At 41.6% G+C, this 23,090-nt stretch overlaps 1 protein-coding gene across 4 annotated transcripts in view; it reads right to left on the minus strand.

The window, feature by feature from the left end:
• Positions 1 to 7,422, minus strand: part of P4HA2 (prolyl 4-hydroxylase subunit alpha 2) — a 285,306-nt gene extending 277,884 nt beyond the window's left edge. For 2 of the 4 annotated variants that reach the window (XM_078653102.1, XM_078653104.1), the window contains exon 1: positions 7,255 to 7,395. The gene's annotated coding sequence lies outside the window, so the exon portion shown is untranslated. Of the gene's footprint in view, positions 1 to 7,254 lie in introns of all 4 variants that reach the window. The other 2 variants (XM_078653103.1, XM_078653101.1) reach the window with 2 other exon arrangements.
• Between the last annotated feature and the right edge of the window lie 15,668 nt (positions 7,423 to 23,090).

Consider the following 23,090-nt stretch of genomic DNA (forward strand, 5'->3'; position numbering starts at 1 on the left):
ATTCAATGATGACGTGTATACTTGTTACTCCCTAGTGTATCCCATTTGATCTTCAATATGACCTCTTGTCCTAAAATCCATTAGAGATCTGGCAATGATGACCATGGGGTGCCTTTGCCTGTGCCCAGTACTACCTCAGCACACACTCACGAAGAAACTCGGAATCACTCGTTGTTTGCAGTATATTTCATGCAAATGATATGCCATTCATTTCCCTAGTTGTAACCATAGTTGCTGCCTCCACTGGCTGTGTCCACTAAGGAAAACAAAAAGGTGGTGGATGGTAAGTTTCAATTAATCTTGGCCACTAGTAATAACCAGGCCGCATCCTAGTTAATTGTTTTTTTTTTGCCCACCATATCTATTATCAGAAAAATACCTTTGCAACGTATTAACTAATGGAGGTTTCAAAATGTACAATAGTGCGTTTCCTACTGATCAACTTAACTTGCATTTATTTTTCATTGAAGCTGTGCATCATTTTATATGGGTTTACCTAAAGGTGAAAGAGACTGAAAAAAGTTAATGAATATTTTGTCTTTTTGACCACACTTTTGATCCCGCCCCCATGCTCACTTACCCACCCCCATTTGCACGCATCACAGATCCTATAAATTTTTTTAGGTCTCGACTATTCTATCCCATTAGGGATTGAATAGGCGAGATTATAGTAAGCAGTCCGAAAAGTCTACCTAGCCTGCGGATCGTGTACAGCAGTGGTTCCCAAACCTTTGACTTCTGAGGACCCCCATTGAGTCACCACTGGAAGCCTGGGACCCCTAAGCAATTTGTACAATTTAAATTTAATTATAACAGTAATTTGAAAAAAATAAACACACGTGTGCAGACTAAACAAATACTCGAATTACTGAGGATTTTAGTATTTTATATTGAAAGAATTGCAAAAATCGAAGATTGGTGCTGCATCTCCCTGACTGACTTTTAAATGGTTGGTTTTATTTCGCAGTAGGAGGCTCCTGCTTCTGCCAGGGGCGGACTTGAAACCCAAAGCAGCCCTGGCAGATGTTTTCTGACCAGTACTCATAGGGTGCACAGCAAGGGCAGTGAGTGAGCCTGACCACTATAAAGGGGGCTTTGGGAATCTCCCCCCCCCAAGAAAATTTAGGAAACAAGGGTGCATTCTATAACACGTTTATCATTATATATTGAATTGTATTAGCTTGTAAAAAATAGTAAATGATGACCTTACTATGCACCAGGATACGACAATCTTTATTGGGGTTCTTCAATGATTCCTTCACTATCACTCACCAAGAGTGCCTCTCATCTCTCAAGAGCCCCTCTGTCACATGTATTTCATTTGTTTTATAGCACCTCGCATACCAGTGTAGGATATCAGAGCACTTTACATCGCACACATATAGAGACAATGAATCATATGTGTAAATCAGTGTATATAAAATGTTATATAAGGCAAAGGAGGCTACAGGGTGTAGGATTCACATATCATACATACTGGTTTGAGTTTTTAAAGTGTGCTTATTCTGGAGAACCACAAACCCAGGATTCAGAATATAAAGTGGTTAGCATTGACTTTAATAATAAAAATGTATTTCTACTCAAATAAACCTTTTTAGCAGCATCAGGATAATGAAAGAGTGGGAAAAAACATAAGTTACTAACTTGTACCATGCAGTTTGCAAGCAGCGCTTTGATTACAGTTTATCGGTCACGGTGGTAGATTACGATTGTAACATATGAACTGCGCAGTTACAAAAGAATCTGGGTGAGAAAAGCAGTAACCTACTGAGCTAACACATAAACAAATAGTGTTTTTTGAGCTGCATTGTACACGTTGTTTGCAGTAGGGATGTTAACCCTCTGCGCTACCTTAGATAACTCAAAGCTGTCACTGGACAAAACTCTTATCTCTCTCCAGCAGGTACATTAATCACTGGTGTTATCGTTACACTTTTTTTGTTGCCTGGAAAACTGCTAATTATACAAGGAACTTTGCAGAGCTGTTAAAACTGCTGTCTGCGGACCCCCTGGGAATGTGTCATGGACCCCTGGGGTTCCGCGGACCACAGTTTGGGAAACACTGGTGTACAGTTCATGTGAGGCAGGCGTGTGAGGCAGGCGCGTGCACATTAAACACCATCGGCCTAGGCATCAGACTTCAAAGGAAGCCGCTCGCACACTGCCATTTGTCTTGAGCCTCGGCATCAGACTTCAAAGGAATCCACTCCCAAGCCGCTCCCACGCCCCCCCCTCCCCTATCAAACTTCAAAGGAATGCGCTCCCGCTCCCCCACCCCCCGCCACAGCAATGCCGAGAGCTTGTTTTTTTTGGGGGGGATCCATTTCGCGGGGAAGCTGTGTTTTGTTCGGCGTTCTCTGCACCTTTCTCGTTTTTTTTCTGGACGAAAGTGAAAACCTACCGTGCTTGTTTGCAGTAGCCTTGCTCCTCAAATGCTGTTGCTGTGTTGCCATCTCTCTAGGGACACTCAGCTTGAAAACACTCGACTTCCTAGCTGCAATGTTACATCCGCTATGCTTTGCCTCTAGACACCTTGATCTTTCGCAGACTGTGCTGACTCTGCCCCTCCTGGTTCTGAAACTGACCAACGCAGTCTCTTCTCTCTGTCTTATGATGTCTACCCTGCCACCATTTACTTAGGACCCTCACCCTCACACCTCCTCACCCTCACACACCCTCTCACCCTCACACACCCACACACACCCTCAAACACCCTCACTCACCCTCACACCCTCACACCCTCACCCTCACAACCCTCTCACCCTCACTCACCCTCACCCCCTCACATCCCCACACCCCCTCACCCTCACACCCCCTCACCCTCACCCTCACACGCCCTCACCCTCACACCCCCTCACCCTCACACACCTCCTCATCCTCACACGTCCTCCCTCTCACACCCCCTCGCCCTCACACCCCCTCACACCCCCTCATCCTCACCCTCACACACCCTCACCCTCACTCACCCTCTCACCCTCACACACCCTCTCACCCTCACACACCCTCTCACCCCCTCACCCTCACATCCCCTCACCCTCACACCCCCTCACCCTCACATCCCCTCACCCTCCCTCACACCCTCACCCTCACACCCCCTCACCCTCATACCCCCTCACCTCCCCTCACCCTCCCTCACACCCTCACCCACCTCACCCTCACACCCCCTCACCCTCACACCCCCTCGTCCTCACCCTCACACACCCTCACCCTCACACATTCTCACCCTCACACCCCCTCACCCTCACCCTCCCTCACACCCTCACACCCCCTCACCCTCACACACCCTCACCCTCACACACCCCCTCACTCACCCTCTCACCCACCCTCACCCTCACCCTCACCGACCCTCTCACCCTCACACACCCTCACACACCCTCACCCTCACTTACCCTCACACACACTCAAAACACTCACCAGCATAGCATAGCAAAACATAGCGTAGCATAACAAAGCACAGCATAGCATAGCATAACAAAAAAAAGCATAGGATAGCAAAACATAGCATAGCATAACAAAACAAAGCGTATGATAGCAAAAAAAACATAGCATAACAAAACAAAACATAGCATAACAAAACATAGCATAGCAAAACACAACAAAGCATGGCATAGCATAACAAAACACAACAAAACACAGCATAGCATAACATAACATAACATAACAAAGCATAGCAAAACAAAGCATAGCATAGTATAACAAAACATAGCATAGCAAAACACAACAAAACATAGCAGAACAAAACATAGCAGAACAAAACATAACATAACATAAAACAAAGCATAGCATAACAAAACATAGCAAAACACAACAAAACATAGCACAGCATAACAAAACACAACAAAACATAGCATACATAACAAAACATAGCATTGCAAAGCATAACAAAATATAGCATAGCATAACAAAACACAACAAAACATAGCATAACAAAACACAACATAGCATAGCATAATAAAACAACGCTTAGCATAGCATAACAAAACATAGCATAACAAAGCATAGCTTAGCATAACAAAACACAACAAAACATAGCATAGCATAACAAAACAAAGCATATGATAGCAAAATAAACATAGCATAGCATAACAAAACAAAGCATAGGCTAGGAAAACAAAAGGTAGCATAGCATAACAAAACATAGCATAACAAAACACAACAAATAGCATAACAAAACATAGCAAAACACAACAAAACATAGCATAGCTTAACAAAACGCAACAAAACATAGCCTAGTAAAACAAAACATATAATAGCATAGCAAAACATAGCATACCAAACACAACAAAAAAAGCATAGCATAACAAAACATAGCATAGCAAAACAAAGCATAGCATAATAAAACACAACAAAAGATAGCATAGCATAACAAAACATAGCATAACAAAGCATAGCATAGCAAAACATAGCATAGCATAACAAAACATAGCATAGCATAACAAAACACAGCATAGCATAGCATAACAATTCAAAGCATAGGATAGCAAAACATAGCATAACAAAACAAAACATAGGATAGCAAACAAAAACATAGCATAGCATACAGCATCACTCCGCACCACCACAGCATCACTCAGGGGCACCACTACATCACTATGCGCTACCATAGCATCACTGAACGCCACAGCATCACTTGTTCGCCATCACAACATCACTCAGCGCCACCACAGCATCAATCTGTGCAACCATTCAACAACACCTGGTTCAAATATGTTCTCTCAACGTTTCAAGCTTTATTACAAATGTAACAAAAAGATGTTAATACTTCACTTCTGTTCTGGGATTTTCGTCACAACAAAATACACTGAACATAATCTTCACAAAAGTTATTTACAAAACTTTAAGCTATTGCCATTATAAATTACAATAACTTTTTTTAAGTATTAATTATTGAAAAAAATGTAAAAGCCATTGTTATTTGTAATATCAATACATGTAAGTCACGTAAATACAACACATATTGCATTACAAATGCTATAGGTGTCAAATTTGCCAAAGTTATAACTATTGGCATTGTAAATGACAAAGCTATTAATTTCGCTATTTTCAAAAACAAAACATTAATAAAAAATGTGTCATTTACAATACCAATAGCTCAAACTTTCTTAATGCGAGACCTATTGCATTTCAAATGCTTGTTATGCATTTCGACCACTGCCTACATTCAGTACACATACTTTGATAAGGGTGATGAAGAGCAGCAAACAAAAGTACAATGATGAAAAAAAAGAGCCAATGACAAAAAGATGCTGGTGTCACAAAAATTAAACAATTACATTACTTTACGAACTCCTCACCCTGGCTTCGGATCAGTCTACGGAAAATGGCTTTAAGATCTTCCTCCATCTAGAACGGGCTATTTATGGTCTTTTCCGGCACGTAGTTAAAAACAGAGACCATCATGATAGATGGACCTGAGCCCCCCTGATATGGATGTGCTCTGAGAGTCATCCAATGGGTGAAAACCTTAGACTTAAAGAAAGATCAGGACCTTTCTCTTGCTAAACCTTTGTAGGATGGGGAGTGACTGTTTATCAATTGAAATTGTTAAGCAGCTAAAAGTCCTCTATTTCGCTCTCATCATATCTAACAATTGTCTACACCACAGTGAAATATGAAAGTGCAATATACTTGTGTGATAGGTGAAAATGACTGTGTGCCAAAATGCCCCATGTTTCACTCGTTCCCCTTACCCTCTACAGAGAGTTTGTGGCACAGAGGAATAAACATCATTGCAAATCCCATTTCATCACAATGGTCCACAATTCTTACTGAATAGGCTGCAACCTAATGTTTCAGGCGGTGCACAATGCTTGTGCACTGAAAATGTTATGTAATACTTTCTTCGGAAAACACAGATGGACACACAGGCTTTCTCTTATGTGACTTATCTCTTTGGAATTGACTTAGCAGGAAAAGACTAGCCATCTTTGCTATTTGTAAACTCCAACATTGTGTAGTGTAGACATTTGGGCACCAGCACGTATTTTTTTACAACTGCTTTAAGGACCCCGAAATGACCTTTCAAATTCCTGCAGCTGCACAGGGATTTTGAAGTGCTAAAACAGCACCAAGTTTGTTTCCAAACTGGACTCTTTCAGGCACTCTAATGGTGGCTTGGGAGAGATAGATCATAACATGATTGTATCATTCATTAACCAATGTAGGCACAAACTAGCAATTAGTGATGGTTTGGCATAGCAGACTTTTTTTAAAAGGCTCTTCATCAATTTACGAAAGGCTTAACGGTCCTATTAACCCAGATTTTGCCTCATGATTCTTCCATCCACCATCCGAAACTCCCTGTCCCTTTATTTCGCTCTTATCCATTCTTTTTCCTTCTCGTTTTCTGACTTTATCATTGTTTTTCCAAATTTCTCTTCCTCCTTCTTTCCCCCTTTTGTGTTTTCTTTGCTCTTGCTCAGGGTCGAAGTTGGATGAGCAATAACAAATGCCGGTCCAGATAAAATGAGTGCCCGGGGCCCCCATCGGCAACCACCCGCTCAAATTAGGCACTGCCTTAAAATCAATAAACAAACATCCTGCCCAAGTTTAAACTCTCAATGCCACCTGGTTTGGAAAAAACAACTTCAATTAAATCTTATCCCGTCCTGCGGAAAAGCAAGCCTCACCAACAATAAAGCAACCTTGGAAAACTCTCCGTATCTGTTGTAAACCCTTTAGACGCTTGCACGCTAACTCGCTTGCACGCTAACTCGCCTGGAACACTCAAACAGCGACTGAGGTTTACAGTTCACATAGGAATCTCCAGATGTTTGTCTCCTTAAATATATTTTGCTGTGTACTGCCCCATTGATGACTCCTTGTCCCCTTCCCTCCTTCGTCCATTTTAGATTAATATGTACAACTTGTTCAATACCCAGGTACTACATTTATTCTGCAGATGAACACTGTCAATGAAGACTCTTGAATAGTTTCGAGTTTCGCTGTGTAGTCATTCACACTTTGGACAACGATCTGTACTTGTATAAGAGATGGCTGGCATTCAGCTATAGACAAAATGCAAAACAAATGACAATGCTATAAAAACCACTAAAATCCGCACATAAGTCCAACACAGAAATGTTACACCAAGTTTATATTTTGGTGATTTGCGTAGATTTAACGAAAAATGGTGTCTCCCAAAAGCAAAGTAACGAAAGGCATATTTACAGTAACACAAACTATACCACTTTGCTACTTATGAAGGAAACATGCTCTATAATATATTTCTTCAGGGATGTCAGTTACACTTACCTGCTCTGCTTTCAGCTGCTTTATTGCATGCGGGTCGAGAGATGCGCACACTCCTTCCTATGTTCTGCGCGCTCTGTCACCTCCCCGTTCTACTGACTCAGTCCTCAAGGCTTTAATTGCGTGGCAGACTCCCCGAGGAACCTGACACCTGAAGACATGAACGAAGGACTAAAACGGCATGAAACGATAGTGTATCAATCTCAAACATGCAACAGGCTACACATAACCGTGTCGACAATATATGTCACGCCATCTAAAACAGCAAAAAATTAAACGTGCATGAAAGAATGACTACAAAGTCAGCTGCTGACATGCACTCAAGATAGGAATCTTAAGCATGCAACCAGTCAAACACAAAAGCTGGCCAAAAGTGGAGGGTCCTAGCGGCCATCTTAGAATGAAAATATGTTGATAATATTGAACGGAGGTATTAATGATTTAATTTAGGATCAGCAAAATCGAATGAACATTTTAGACTGAAATTAAATTGTCGGAAAAATACATGTCTACTTAAGCACTATTATTACCAACCTCATTTTCTTCACAGCACGAAAAATTGTACTATTGATTACTGAGTATTGCAATACATTTCGTTGGTAATGTAACTACCACTAGCTAACGCATGGTGGACAGCGAGTTTATTGGCTTATCATTTTCGATTCGTACGATGCCCTTTCGAGGGTACTGCGCAGTCCGCCATCTTTACACTTTTCATTACTTAAAATCAGCCATATTCTTTAGAACATAGACGAAACTTTCCTTCACAGTATCTAAGGTAGAACCAAAATATGTTTCCAAAACTTAATTTAAATGCCAACACTGACAATTCTCTAGTTTACGGACAGTTCTTATTATACATGGGTGCACTCCAAGTGCGGGAAGTTTCGTGTAGTTATTTCTTTATGGTATATGTAAATTATTTATGTTCTAAGATCGTAGTCTAGGGTTGTAGGATAAGCTTCCTCCCACTTGGGCTTACTTTCTGTTATCTCTCCCTTGGTCTACTTGGTCCCATCTGGTGACCATCACACTCGTCCGCTCCCAGATGTCAGGACTACCTGTGGCTCCAAAAGTACGCACGCGCGCCGGGGAACTAGACGCGTGCATATCCTCACGCCTGTCTTTGGAAGGGATGTTTCCAGATGTTTCTAGATGTGTCATTGCCTTGAAGCCAATACAGGCACAGTGCTTAGCAGTGGGATGGGTTTATGTATTTATTTAATTAATGCGATTTTCTATAGCGCGAACATTACCCGAAGGTGTCAGAGCGCTTTACAAAAGAACCAGTTGCGATACATAAGGATTTAGGATTACATGAGTTACATAAAAGATACAAACAGGAAAAAAATGCAAATGTACAAGATGTAATGTCACACAGGGAAGAGATACAAATAGAAAAAATTGCAAATGTACAAGTTGTAAAGTCACTCAAGGAAGATATACAAATGGAAAAACTCTAAGAGTCACAAAGGAATGGTAGTGAGTATTAACTCTTTAATTCCCAAGGCTCTGCTCTTAGAATGCTTAGCCTAGGGCCAATTTTGATGAGCATGCTGTGCTAGATTCTGATTTTTGGGCTTTTATGAGCAGGTCTGCGCTAAGAAAACTAGCTCAGCTGCCGATTTTTGCACTTTTTATAAGCAGGGTGAGTGTTATAAACAGACAATAAAATGAAATTCAGGTGAGCAGTAACATGGGGAAGTGGGGATCAGTATCGAAGAAGGAAGGCTACATTTTGGGCTTGGGTTTAATGGGGAAGATGGAGGATGGATATTGCACTGCTAAAATTACACGTAACTTTGTTAAGCCCACCCACACCTTCAGCCAGGCTAAATCCTAACATTGAGGAAGGGAAAGAACTATGAATGGAATAAGGCTAAGGAAGGCAGTGGCGGAGGAGCGTTGCCCCACTTCTTTTAAGTAGTGTAACAAAAGAAAAAGAAAATTATAATGTTAATGTTATTTATAAAGCGCGCAAATACCAAAAATGTGTCTCGGGGCTAAATAATAGCAACAGAACGTTATCATCATTTTATTTGTTCCTGCGGGTGGAGTGGACGGGCTGTTCCGATGACAGGGGAGGAGTAGTTTGCCCCACTCGTAAGTGCACATGACTGTTTGAACAGGCATGCATACTTTCCCTGTTCTCCATACAGGCTGCATTACAGCTTGTGTGGAGAACATGCCTAGGCTCCCTGTTCCTGGCTGAGAGTCGAAACACGATGCGGCAAGGATATGGTACATTTGTTTTCCTTTTATTTTTGACACCCCCACTTTCCCTGATCCGTACCGGCCGCCACTGGGATAAGGGGCTCCGACTCATGGGATTCTCTATTGTAATTTAACCATTACCTCATCAACCCATTCCTATTTTCAATCAACACTGTGGAGAATATCCAAAAAATAAAACTTTGGCATGGCTGGACCTTACTACCCTATTTCTCAGCCTATACTTCTCTCAATATATCTTCTAGCCCAACCTTCTGACTCATCTCAACCTTATTTATTTATTTATTTATTCAGTTCATTTGTAAAGCGCAACAGCTACCCAGCAAAGGGTTTCCCGGCGCTAATGATCCAGTGGTAAGATTAGGGGCAGATTGTTAGATGTTAAACAGCCAGGTCTTTAAAGCTTTCCTGAATTTCATGTAGCTTGGCTCATTCCGTAATGTGTGTGGTAGAGTATTCCAGAGAGTGGGTCCAAGAAAGGAAAAGGATTTGCCACCCATGCGTGATAGCCTAATTTTAGGAATTACAAAGTGGTTGGCTGTAGCTGATCGAAGGGTTCGAGATGGACGATAAGGACGTACAAGATTTTGAAGATACTTTGGGGCGTTGTAAGTAGAGATCTTATGCATAAAGCATAGGGATTTAAATTTGATCCGGTTCTCAATTTTTAGCCAGTGCAATTCCCGGATGTATTTGGAGGTTGATGTGGAGATGGAAATTTTCCACAGTAGTCTCGCTGCTGCATTTTGCACTGTTTGCAGCCTGCGGATTGTGGCCTTTTTTGCCCCTAAGTATAGCACGTTAGCATAATCAAGCCTGGAGGTTATCAAGGCGTTGATTACTGTTTTCTTAGTGTGTTCGGGACAATCCAAAACATTTTTCTCAACTATTTTAATATTGCGAAGCATGTGGCCGAGGTCTTCACAACTTGCTGGTCAAGATTAAGAGAGTCATCAATGATGACACCAAGATTCCGAGCATGTTTGACTGGAACCGGGGGGGTACCCATTTCAGTTGGCCAATGTTGGGGTCCCCAATGCTCTTTGTTCTTCCCCAAGACAATTAACTCGGTCTTCTCACCGTTAAGTTTGAGAAAGTTTTTATACATCCACTCCGCAATCCTACTGAGTCCAAGTTTTAAGGAGGATGGATTGTCAGGTTCCGATGAAGACAGAGAGAAAAGAAGCTGAGAGTCATCAGCATAGGAGAACATAAGTAGTCCAGTGTCTTGTACTATTTTAGCAAGCGGACTCATATAAATGTTAAAAAGTAACAAGCTCAAAATAGAGCCCTGTGGTACTCCATGTTTGAAAGTCAAGGTGTCAGAACAAGCGGATTGTGAGAAGACTTGAAATGTACGTTTTTCCAGCAATGATTTAATCCAGTTTATGGCCGGGCCTCGGATTCCTATTGAATAGAGTGTCTGCGCAAGGACATCATGCGACACAGTGTCGAATGCCGCACTGAGGTCGAGCAGCACCAGGGCCACCGTTTCTCCTCTGTCCAACATAAGACGGATATTCTCAGTTACGCCTAGCAAGGTCGTTTCTGTGGAGAAGCCTGCACGAAATCCTGATTGATGGGAAGGTAACAGATCATGCGTAGTTATGAAATCAGTAAGAGACCTATGAACATGTTTTTCCAGTATTTTCGCAAAAGTGGGCAACAAGGAGATGGGGCCAAAGTTAGCTGGCACATTAGGGTTAGCTCCCGTTTTCTTTAGCAGCGGATGAATCATTGCGTGTTTCCATTCATCCAGTACAATTTCTTCCTGCAGGGAAGCATTGAGAAGATCGGTGATTATGGCCAGGGCACCACTATTGAGTTGTTTTAGCACTGAGCATGGCAATGGGTCTTTGGGCGAACCTGATTTAATGGTGTTAAGTAATTTGTGAACCATATCAGGGCTAAGCTTCAGCCAGTTATCTAATGTAACAGAGGGTTCCTCAACAGGGGAGGTGGAGCCAGGAATGTTAATATTGTAGCTTGGCTTGCTATGTGGAATATTAGGCAGAATCGGGTGAGTTAGATTTAGAGTTTGTTCGATGTCCTGGTGAATTTTGTCAACTTTATCAACAAAGAAGGAAGCTAGTAAGTCGCATTGTGACTTGTTAAGGTTTGGCGGCGGTTGTATTGTAGATGAACCAGCCAGTTCTTTCACTATCTTGAAGAGTGTTTTAGATTGGTCTAGGGCTTCTGTTATTTTATTGCAAGCATATTCGGCTTTGGCTTTGCCACATAGCTTCTGGTAAATGGTTAATTTAATTTTATAATCTCGCTTGGCTTCTAGAGAATAGGTCTTCCTCCATTGCCGCTCAGCGTTTTTACATCTGCTTTTTTCCTGCTTTAGAGTCTCATTAAACCAAGGAGCAGGGGGGTGGAGAGTATTTTGTTTTAATTTTGTTTTAGGCAGGGAGAAATCAATAGCTTCCGTGAGCCAATTTTGAACAGCTGTTGAAAAATTTTGTACCGTTGACATTATATGGGGAAGGTGGCCTTCCAGAAAAGAGTTGAGACTCTCAATGTCAAGTTTTTTCTATTTCCTGACAAGTTGGATAGGTACCGGTACTTTGTCTTTATTTGACAGTTTCACCTGGAGGGAAAATTTGATCAAAAAGTGGTCTGACCAAGGCAAGGGCATGGCGGGATGTATACAGATGTCATTTAAGTTGGAGAAAATGGGATCCAGCAGATGGCCGGCTCTATGTGTGGGTCCCGAGTTTTTTAAGGTCAGATTGAGGGATGTTAAATCCGTTATAAAATCTTTAGCTATGGAACATTCCTCATTTTCCAAATGCAGGTTCGTGTCACCAATGATTGTAAAGCTGGCAGTTCTTGTTACTAAAGGGCCCAAGGTTTCTGACAGGTTTGACGACCATTTAGATGCCGTTCCCGGCGGCCGATAGATAAGCGCTCCAGAGAAGGTGAAGTTAGGTGATAGCGAAAGTTTGAAAGTTGCGCTTTCGCAACCTTCACATGGAAGTTTCCTAAATTCACAGCTATATGTTTTTTTAAAGATGATTGCTATTCCTCCGCCTAACTTCTTTACACGGTCAAGTCTCACAATAGCGTATGAGTCAGGAAGTGCCATAGCTATATCTGAAAACGAAAATAGAATGCCAATACTGATGTACACAATTTCGACCAACAATGTGCTAACCTGAACCTGAAAAAACAATTCAAGGACGGGAATTGCTAGTTAATAGCTTTTTATTTGCAATATTTTTTAGAAAGATCAATTTTTATTTTTTCAAATGATATAAGAAAGACTTATTTACAAAGAAAGGACAAATACAATTAAGAAAAGCAAAACATTTGTCTTCAATCATTCAATATTCCAACCATATCACAAGCATACAACACACTTTCATACCATTCAGGAGAAAGACTATAGAAGCATAGAAAATATTTTGTTTAAAAAAATATATATATACATTTGCAAAAATGCTTCACAAAAGAACAAAAAAGCCACAGTCTGCGGGCAAAATACTACGTCAATAAACAGAACGTTTTTTTGAACAAAAGTACATTCGTCTCAAATGATTATGTAAATAAACTTTTCAAGGTTCTTAGTAATGTACAGACGGATTGGAAAAATTAAGTAGCCAAGCCGTTCTTCGCAGGTAAAGTGTGGCCAGGAGCCTACGCGTTTCGAATCCCAATTGTTTTCATAGGATTCTCTTCAGGGCCTTAAGCAGTATCAATTGGTGAAATGCTCCAGGACGGAGGGAAGCAGGGAGTTCGTTTCTTAAGTCTGTTGTGGTGGTGTTTGATAGTTGGACTAGAGCAGCGCGGTGAGTGCATTCGAGGGGCAGCTCTCCAGAGGCGGATTTGCCGCGGCTGGCAGTCAGGCGGGAGCCGGATCGCTCGCGCTTATAATCCGTTTCTCTCACGGCAGAATGAATTCAATTTGAGAGCCGAATTTAAGTCACCTTGTTGAATCCATAATGTATATGGGTTTCCGGCCAGCTAGCTCAATGGAGACCTTTTTGGGCGGCTCTTCAGCAGTTATTTGCTCTCGAGTCAGACGACGTAAATCAGCTCGCGTTCCAGTCGGCACTAACTTCAAGGACATGCGCATAGCTATGCTATGCGCATGTCCTTGAAGTTAGTGCCGCGGCAAATCCGCCTCTGGAGAGCTGCCCCTCGAATGCACTCACCGCGCTGCTCTAGTCCAACTATCAAACACCACCACAACAGACTTAAGAAACGAACTCCCTGCTTCCCTCCGTCCTGGAGCATTTCACCAATTGATACTGCTTAAGGCCCTGAAGAGAATCCTATGAAAACAATTGGGATTCGAAACGCGTAGGCTCCTGGCCACACTTTACCTGCGAAGAACGGCTTGGCTACTTAATTTTTCCAATCCGTCTGTACATTACTAAGAACCTTGAAAAGTTTATTTACATAATCATTTGAGACGAATGTACTTTTGTTCAAAAAAACGTTCCGTTTATTGACGTAGTATTTTGCCCGCAGGCTGTGGCTTTTTTGTTCTTTTGTGAAGCAATTTTGCAAATGTATATATATATATTTTTAAACAAAATATTTTCTATGCTTCTATAGTCTTTCTCCTGAATGGTATGAAAGTGTGTTGTATGCTTGTGATATGGTTGGAATATTGAATGATTGAAGACAAATGTTTTGCTTTTCTTAATTGTATTTGTCCTTTCTTTGTAAATAAGTCTTTCTTATATCATTTGAAAAAATAAAAATTGATCTTTCTAAAAAATATTGCAAATAAAAAGCTATTAACTAGCAATTCCCGTCCTTGAATTGTTTTTTCAGGTTCAGGTTAGCACATTGTTGGTCGAAATTGTGTACATCAGTATTGGCATTCTATTTTCGTTTTTTGATAATTTGGCTCAGCCTTGCTGATTAGAGCCCACCCGTAGTTGTTTTCCAATAGCTATATCTGGGCCAGAGCTTTCTTGTAGCCACGTTTCAGTTAAGAACATGGCGTCTGGGGCCTCATCAAGTAAAAGGTTGAATATTTCTGTCTGGTGCTTGGGTAATGAGCGACAATTGATACTGAAAAAGGAAAATGATTTTGAAATATCTGTAGCGTTACCCTTTATGTTTCTGGTCGGTGTGGCTCTTGTCCCTACCGGCTCTATGAAACCTTCTTTCTACTACTCTTTCAAATGCACTACCCTATATCTCATCCTATACATTTATCAATATATCCTCTAGATTCCCCTCTCATTTATCCCAAACCGCATACCACTACTATGATCCCCAAAATAACCCTTTCTAGACTCTCTCCTACTCCACCCCTCCTTGCATCATCTGACAACTATTTTACTATACCGATCCCCTAAAACAAACCTTTCTAAACTCTTCCCTCTGACTCCTCCCATCCCAAACTCCTTTTTACTCTTTGAAAAGCCTCCTTCTACTGCTAAGACCTTAGAAAAAAGAAAAAAAATCTGTCACTCTTTTATCCCTTCACTATCCTTTTCAATCAAAATTAACAGACTAACATGTTCACGTCTCAAATTCCAAATTCAACTATACTAATTCACCACTAATCCTTTATGGGTTCCAGAGTAGAGTGCTACTCGACAATAAAGCGTCTCAACACCCCATCAGTGTTACAAGCGCTATATAAATGCAAACCTTTTCCCTTTTCTACCCCTCTCCAACCCTTCTCAATCCAAATAACTGACTAACATATCCACCACTAAAATGACTTTCATGATTCACCATACTAATTCAACACTAATACTTATGGGTTCCAGAGTAGCGTGCTACTTGCACTTCAAAACCCCATCAGGGGTAGCAAGCGCTATATAAATACAAACTTCTTTCCCTCTTCTATCCCACCACCTACACTTCTCTACCCAAATAACTGAATTACATATCCACTACTCAAATTACTTTATATTTTACTATACTAATTTTCAACACTAAACCTTTCTGGGTTCCGGAGTGGCGTACTACTCGCCAGAAAAGCGCTTCAACACCGATCAGGGGTAACAAGTGCTATATGAATGCAAACCTTTCCTCCCCTTTTATCCCTCCGCTTTCCTTCTCACTCCAAATAACTGACTAATATCCACCATTGAAATAACTTTCATATTTCACCATATTAATTCACCACTAATCCTTTATGGGCTTCCGGAGTAGCGTGCTTCAACACCCCATCAGGGGTAACAAGCGCTATATAAATATAAACCTTTTTTCTTCCTCTGTCCTTCTGCTATCATTCCAAATCCAAATAACTGACTAACCTATCCACCGCTTAAAATGTACTTGCATGTTGTACTATACTAATTCAACACTAATCCTCTATGGTCCCGGAGTAGCGTGCTACTCGCCGAAAAAGCAATTCGGCCCCTCGTCAGGGGTAGTAAGCGCTATATAAATGCATTACAATTACAATACAATACAATATTCACCTCATGAGAAAAAAGGCTCCAGGCCATAAGTTGCAATAAAACAAGAAAACATTTATTAACAAAGCTGTGTGCATATTACATGTAGCAGAAAGAACCTTATATCCCAAATCAGCAAAACCATAGTCTCAATTTGTAGGCATTAAGGAAGATTACTGATAAGTAACCGGGCATTTTCTCTACGTTCCGCCGTACTTGTCCCAGTCATTACTTTTCAGCATACAAAAGCCAAGTGGCTTTCAATAAAGTAGTATGAAGAAATTGCCACACTAAGTTATGCTTAACTCTTAAACGCCTTAACCGCTGAGGCTTTTCCACCCCAGTGCTGCGCCCTTTGTTGGCTATTTGGGGTAGTCCATACTTAAGCCTCCATAGCATTTTTCCATTAAAGGTATCCACAAAAAAATTCTGTCCTTTATTTCCCAATCTTACGGGGATTCCCAAGGTAACCAGGGATGGTGGATTCCCTATGACCGAGAACATACTCAAAAACGTAGCACCATTTGGGGTTTTTGGGGGGGGGGGGGAATGGGAAAAAAGTTCAGTCAAAAAAGTATTTTTTTCTCCACAAAATGGCAGAAATGAAAGGTTTGCTATTCTAAAATCACCAGCTTTCCGGAACATGCAGGGTTGCATGGACAAAACAAACCATTTTTTAACCACAGTTTTTTCATTTTTCTAAGAAGTAGCTCATTTTTATGAATGTTTGTACTTTCACCCTATTTCCAGTTTGTGGTGGAAACAGGTATGAAACCCAAGGGTGATGCCAGAAAGCTATGCATTTCTAAAAAGTAGAAATATTTCTCAATTCAACAAGAGGTCATTTGTGTAGATCGCTAAAGGTTTTTCCAAAGAAAGTAATTGTTCAAATGAAAAAAATATGAACAATATGTAGGAAAACAGCCACCTGTGTCAATGTTTTCGTCTGTCTCTTCTTGTCACGTTGGCTGGTTCCCTTGTGGTCGCAGGAACATATATGGTTTGTAGGTTCTCCAAGAGCCTGAGCACCCATAGCCAACAACTAAGATGCAGCTTACAATTTTTTTTATTGTGTACAGAGTATAGAGCCATACCCATGGTAAAATATAAAGAGTGAAAAATTGGTATGCAAAACTATGTATTTCTGAAATGCACACAAGATACTGAGTATTGTGCATGATAAATGTTGATGCCATTGACGGGGAATTGCAATAACATAGCACTTAGGGACACACCCTATGTAGAATGCATTATACAATATTCTGTTCTGTTAGTGATTATTAAAATAACATTTCTGTTTATGTATGTATTTAGTTTGTATGATGCAATTGTTAAATTAAATAGTTATTGATTTGCATGTCTTTATGTTGTAACAGCCCTGAAGAAGCGCAGAGTGCACGAAACACGTGATGGATGTACGCTGTATATGCTGTATAAAGAGAATCATCAAGAGATCATATAAAGAATATAAGAAACCATCAAAAGAATGTTTATTATTTGATACTGGAACTGTCTCAGTACGGTGATATATTATATATATTCAAATACACACACATCCAAGAACAAAGGTGTGTCTTGCCAGCAGGTGCCCAAGCGAGACAGGCTTATTGCTCTAACTGGTCAGCATACCAAAAGTGTATCTGTGGGAATGTGTGGACTATGATACTCCTTCTTCTCACCCATCTTGTATTCCAATGCGGCTAAAAGCCAATCTTGAGTATACAGGGGGAAAGGGGAATTGGGAAAAACCATGTCACTACGATGCACCCTCTCTAGTACTTAGTATGGTTTTGTTCCATAAATTCACTTCACCTTTTCTCACCCTTACGTTTCACCAGTCTGTGATCCATTTGTAATAGTAAATCAATTAATTTATCACAATTATTAGGTCTATTCAGTACCCAAGATTGCTTATGCTTCAAATCTTCACCAAGCACTTTATAAAAAAAGAGTAGCTACTTTCCTTGAGCCCTCCTGGTTCTAAAACCAGGCATTCAAACTGTTCTAAATAACTCACCAAATCGGTTTTACCCTACTTGAATTCCAATAAACCTGAGCTACTGACTGCCTACAAACATTCGCTCTAGTTGTGCCTTTAAACCTTCCACGTCATATGTCAGATGACTCTTTTGAGAAGCTAGGGGTAATGACCAAGATAGCATCCCAAGTTAAATAGGATGATATAAAAGCCACTTTAAATTCCGATGTAGTAAACACCGCTGTCCAGAATAAAAATGTAACTATATTGAATTATAAATTGCACTATTTTTATAGGGTCTCCAGAAAATCGTTCAAGAGCTGCTAATGGAATTCGAGTTGAATACAATAATTTTGTGGTAACTGTGGTAGCTACGGAAGGAACATGAACTGCATTAATCAGCACTGAGGCAGTGTCCTCAGACTGCAATATAGATGAATTGATTAAATTGACAGCTTTCACTGGTAAATAATTTTTAACTGCTTGTAATCAATCTAATCAATAAAAAACGTTTGATAACTGCTGACAAAGTAAAAAAACAATTTGGGTCTCAGTCGGATTATTCTGTAGGGCATTAATGGCAAGTTCTGTTTCGCACAGGGAGAACACTTTTGGATCCATAATACCCAACCAGTGGGTCAACTTAGGCTTCCCAATCTGTCAGATTCACAGTTCCACTGGAGGGATGTCAGGAGTTCGATGCTGTAACGTCTTATGTACCTTTTACCCAAGTGGTTGAGAACATTTATTCTGAGACCATGGGGGAAAGAGGAATTGGGGAAAATACATATGTCACTGAGTAGCACCCTCTCTTGGGCCTGGTATGGGGTTGTCTCATGCTTTTAAGTCCTTGAAAGAGTAATCAAATATTGATTTGTATTCTACTGAACTGACCTATCAAACATACTGTATATGAAATACCTTTTATAGTTTGGCAACACTGCAGATACATGTGCTTGCGAATACAAATGATTTGCCTGCAACATATAATGTGGCATATTAGCCTAAAATCTACCTACCCTGAGTAAAATAATGTGTGCACACAGACGCTAATCCTTCAAATACCTTATACAATGTCAAATACAATCCCAGTAAATTCAGAAAGTCATATCACGCACTTGGTTCAAAGTCTTTAGAAGGAATGAGAGATGGTCACTCCACAGACAAGAATGTAAACTTACTTCAAGATATTCAATCACAAAACAATATTACCTTTGAAGAAAGTTTTCAAGTCCATACGAACGCTGATAGCAGTACGCCAACAACAAGAGAATTTACAAGGATAGCAATAGGGCAATTCTGTCTTCAAAGTGAGCAAGAATTTGAGAAGACAAAATGCAGCCATTTGGATGCGAGGTTCATCTGGTTAAGCTCCTCATTATATTAGAGTTCAAAGATGTCTTCCACATTCTAGTTCATATTTGTTCTCAGTTGACATGAGATCTTCCTTCTATGGGTGCCATCTTGGTTTGGGAAAGATACACCTAGCACTCATTTTGGCTTTCATCTGAAAAGTATAGAATGTTACTTAAGACTGCAATCGATATTAATTAAATAAAATCAATATTAAAGCTATAATGTTCTAAATAACTAAAATATAAAAAACCATAAGTGTACCTAATGCCTATGTCCATAAACTTTGATCAGCCCCTGTGATGAATCCTCATTTACTTTGACCACAGGTGATGCCTATCATCTTGATTTTCCTGACAATTGGTCCCTCCACACAATTTGAGAAAACTGAGTCTACTCTCCAAAGATTCTGCTGAGAGGTAGATTTCTTCTATTTTAAAACCCTGAATGCTGTGAAACGCCCTTTCGCTTCAGAGCCGGATTGGCCAAAACCAGCCCTGGCAAACTGCTCTGCCGGCCCCCGGTGGGAGGTGTTGGAGGGGGTAGGTCGAGCTTTTTGCTAGGGCTGGTTTCGGCCTATAATATTACAGGGGGTTGATATTGCTACCCCCGTAACAAAAACAGCCCCCCAGAGGCCCAAAAAAGGCCCCAGCCTTAGTGGCCCACCGGGGTAACACCCGGTGCCCACTACGGCCAGTCTGGCCCTGTTTCTCATGATAACCACCATATTAATTACAACCAAAACAAATAGGCCCTCTTCTACGGGGATGTGGTGTAGTGCAGCGCAACAAGTCACCTCACTGCTTTGCCCTACACCAAAGTGAAATGGCAGGAATGCACTGTATTTATGCAATCCGGTCCATTCCTGTCCTTCCCCTTTGCACTGGTGCCATTTCGGCAACCTTGTGCCAAGGCAGGCACCCTTGCACCATGGTACAAGGGTGCCTGTGTTGTCGGTAGGATTGTGCCCCTTCCTGCACGAAAACAATCCTAAGAGGCGTTGTCTTCTTTCTATGTGTGCTGCAGAATGAGGCACACATAGAAAGAGGAAAAAACTAGGAAAAATAAAGGTTTTCAACTCGTTAATGGTGTTGCCACTGTCTTTGTTAAATTTAAGATAATGTGCCTACGCAGGATTGGGTATGGTTTTAAACCTCAATAATAGATGAGACAATGCGTCCCTAATAGCATCACAACAGAAATGAATATAATAGAAGATCGTAAAATAATTTCTCTGGAGTCAGGAATAAAATGAAAACCACAAAGCTTTGTAAGGAATAATTCAATGAACATTGCAAAATGCAAAAATATTGGTCAGTCTCAGATCAATCAAAATGCATATTAAATCATTTGCAGGGAATTAGTAGACGGCGCAGAAATCTGTTGCCATGAAATCCCACAATATTTAAGGAAATAGATGCAGCAAATAGCCTAAGTTCCAAATATGCAATAAATCAAAATGCTAGGATATTGGCTAGCATCCTTGGAGACTTGAGAAAAAGATCTGGCTCAACTCAAATTTCGGAGATTTTTATGAAAATTCATAATAGAAGTCAATGCAAACTGCTCAGTCAGCATAAGGTGAGCAAATGTAGCAAAGGTGCAATAAATCACTGTTATATTTGGGGGTCTCTAGTTGGCAGAGGTAGGTACCTTTAACCAAATAGGGACCTTTGCATCTAGTCAGGGTAAGGGGATACACTCCTAAAATAACCCCTGCTCACCCCCTTGGTAGCTTGGCACAAGCAGGCAGGCTTATCTCAGAGGCAGGGTGTAAAGCATTTGTGAACACACACAGTAATACAGTGACAACACTACAGATGGACACTACACATGTTGTATTATAAAAATAAGTATTTTTATATAGACTTAACACAAGACCAAACGACAAAAATCCACAATACAGTACTCAAAAATAGACTTTAAATGGTTATAAAATAGCTCAGTTCTCTCAAGTTGTAAATGCGACACTTTACTCTCAATGTACCCTTGATGCGTAACACAAGGAAACCAAAAGGATCGCAGGGAAGTTGATGCGTCGGTTCCTTACACTCAGGGGAGTGGATGCGTCGGTTCCTTACTGCTGCGCAGGGGAGTTGATGCTCGCTTCCATACTGTGTGGGGAGGTGATGCGTCGGTTTCTTACTGCTCTCCGGTGCGATGCGACAAGATGGCACCTCGATGCGATACTCTTCTCCTTTGCTATGCGACAAAATGGCGTCTTGCTCACAGTGCGAAAACGTTGGTGCGATGCGTGCATGCCCGACGGCCGTGCAGTGACTCGATGATCTTTGGAGCCGCGACAGGCCCATGCGACGCGCTTCTCTGGTGATGGGACGGCGACCTCTGTGGCGGCGTCCCGCTTCTACGGTGATGCACTGCGCTTTGGCGATGCGATGACGACAGTAGCAGCGGCATCTCGCTTCTTCGGCGATGAAATGACAGCGGCTGCGGCGGCAACACGCTTCTCGTTGCTGTGTCGCACTTCCAGCTCCCAGCGACACGCAGTCTCTCAGAAGGCACAGCACAACAGCAGGCACTTCAATTCCCAGCAAGGGAATTCAGGGGGGAGCTGGTTGGTGAAGTCTTGTACCCCGGAGACTTCAGGCAGGAGGCAAGCTCTAGTTCAAGCCCTTGGAGATTCTTCTTCAAGTTGATAGAAAGCACACTCAGTCCTTTTCTCCTTTCTTTGGCAATGAAGCAACCACTCCAGGCCAATCCCCAAACACACAGCACAGGGGTAGTCTCCTCCTTTAGCTTCCTGGTTCTTCTCCTCAGCAAAGGTTTGTCTTGATTCCCAGAAGTGATCTAAAGTTCTGGAGTCTGGGTCCCCTCTTTTATACACCAAAATCATTTGCTCTCTGAAGGCACAGAGGCCTTTGCCTAGTCCAAACCAGTTCTGGTCAGTCCTGGACCACTTTGTTGACAAGACTCCTTCTTTCCTTTCACAGTGTAGGCCAGGGACATCAGACGCACCACAGGAGGTGGAGCCAGCATTGTGGAGGGAAGGCACAGCCCTATTCAGATCCCAGGTGCAACTCCTCCCTCCCATCTGCATGTAGATCTCTCTATTCAGCCCTGTGCTGACTCACCCTGTCTCCTGGAATCCCCCAGCCCCTGTCACTCAAACTCCAGACAAGGACTACACAACCTAGCAGAGGCAGGCTTGGATAGTTGGGCAAGAAAATACCTGCTTTCTAAAAGTGGTATTTTCAAACACAGAATGTTAAAACGAACTTCACTAACAGATGTATTTTATCATTCTGAGTTCAGGTATACTAACCTCGAATGTCTACCTAGTTCCCTGAGTCAGTTAGGATTATGAAATGTTATAATGAAACTGCCCATTCTGGCCTACGGAGAACAGCTAGCCTTCCAATAGTGAAAAAAGAAATTGGCTGTAATTCACTATTAGGACATACCACACACAGCAGGGCATGTCCTACCTTTTACCTACAATGCACCCTGCCCTTGGGCCTACCGTAGGGGTGACTAATATGTATAAAAGGGAAGGTTTGGGGACTGGCAAGTTGGTGCACTTGCCCAGTCAACATGGCAGTACCAGACTGCACACAGGCTCTGCAATGGCAGACCTGAGACACACTTTACAAGCTGTTCCGGTAGGTGGCACAATTAGTGCTGCAAGTCCACCAGCAGCATTGTATTTACAAGCCCTGGGCACACGCAGTGCACTGTACTAGGGTCTGACAAGTAAACCAATCAAGCCAATCATGGAGTCACTAATCCATACATCAATTTACCATAGGGAGCACTTGCACTGTGGCACTGAACAGCAGTGGCACAGTGCCCAAATGCATCTAAAACCAGCAAAAACATAAGAGGTAACAGCAAAAAATGGAAGGGAGACCCACGCCAATGGTAGCAGGTCTAGCAATCAC

Source organism: Lissotriton helveticus, chromosome 7 (genome assembly GCF_964261635.1).
Source record: "Lissotriton helveticus chromosome 7, aLisHel1.1, whole genome shotgun sequence".
Classification (NCBI taxonomy): Eukaryota; Metazoa; Chordata; class Amphibia; order Caudata; family Salamandridae; genus Lissotriton; species Lissotriton helveticus.